The sequence below is a fragment of the Octopus bimaculoides genome, chromosome 27, assembly GCF_001194135.2.
Source record: "Octopus bimaculoides isolate UCB-OBI-ISO-001 chromosome 27, ASM119413v2, whole genome shotgun sequence".
Classification (NCBI taxonomy): Eukaryota; Metazoa; Mollusca; class Cephalopoda; order Octopoda; family Octopodidae; genus Octopus; species Octopus bimaculoides.
In genome coordinates this window covers 10,700,656-10,701,713 of record NC_069007.1, presented here as the reverse complement: position 1 = coordinate 10,701,713, position 1,058 = coordinate 10,700,656, and positions in this window count along the sequence as shown.

The window sequence follows — 1,058 nt, the reverse complement described above, 5'->3', positions numbered from 1 at the left end:
TATATATATGTATGTATATATGTTTGTATATATATATATATATATATATGCATATATATGTATATGTATGGGAAAATTTACGAAAAAACAACAGACGAAGACAGGTGGTGTAAACAACAAATGGATGTATTAGTTTAACGCTATAGACGCATATATGTGTATTATGTGTATAGCTATGTTACTAATTACATGTTTTATTCTTTATTTGCTTTACTTTTCCCAGACAATGTTTTACAGAATAAATTTTATGTAGAATTAAATACATTAGTATCAATACCTGACAATTGTAATATTGATCAACTTGAAATATCAATCCAGTGTGAATAGCAAGAGTAGACAGTTACGCTTGACAGCACAATTTGCAATTTTTTTTGCAATATATTATTTAACCTAGATTTTAATTTTTAACCTAAATTTTAATTTTTAAACATTATATAAATATAAAGAACTCTCGAAATGAGACGATTGGGTGCAACCATTTGGCATGGTTGACTGAGCATTCAGTCTGTACTGAGGGCGCTGGAGGCAAACTCACACACACAAACATGCACACATACCCATGCGCTTTTATGCAGAAATTGATACATGCAGACAGAAAGAAAGTGTATATGAGGGAGAGAGAGAGAATAGAAAAAAAGAGAGAGAGTGAGAAGAAAAACAAGAAGTGGGAAATGAAGAGAGGGGGAGAAAGAGAGAGGAAGAGAGAGAGATATAGCAATTTATAAATTGAACACAATTGGCATAAATGCTTTCCCTCTCCCCATGCATCTAAGAAGAAATATGCTGACACACCTCTGATGAGAGCACAATAAGGTTCGAAAATCGGTTAAAGTTCATCGCTTTTTCAGTCTGCGGAAAAATGGCTAAAATTTTCCCCGCACACAAGAGTGGCTGCGTGGTAAGAAGCTTGCTTCCCAACCACATTGTTCCGGGTTTAGTCCCACTGCGTAGCGCCTTGGGCAAGTGTCTTCTACTATAGCCTTGGGCCGACCAAAGCCTTGTAAGTGGATTTGGTAGAAGGAAACTGAAACAAGCCCATCGTATATATATATATATAT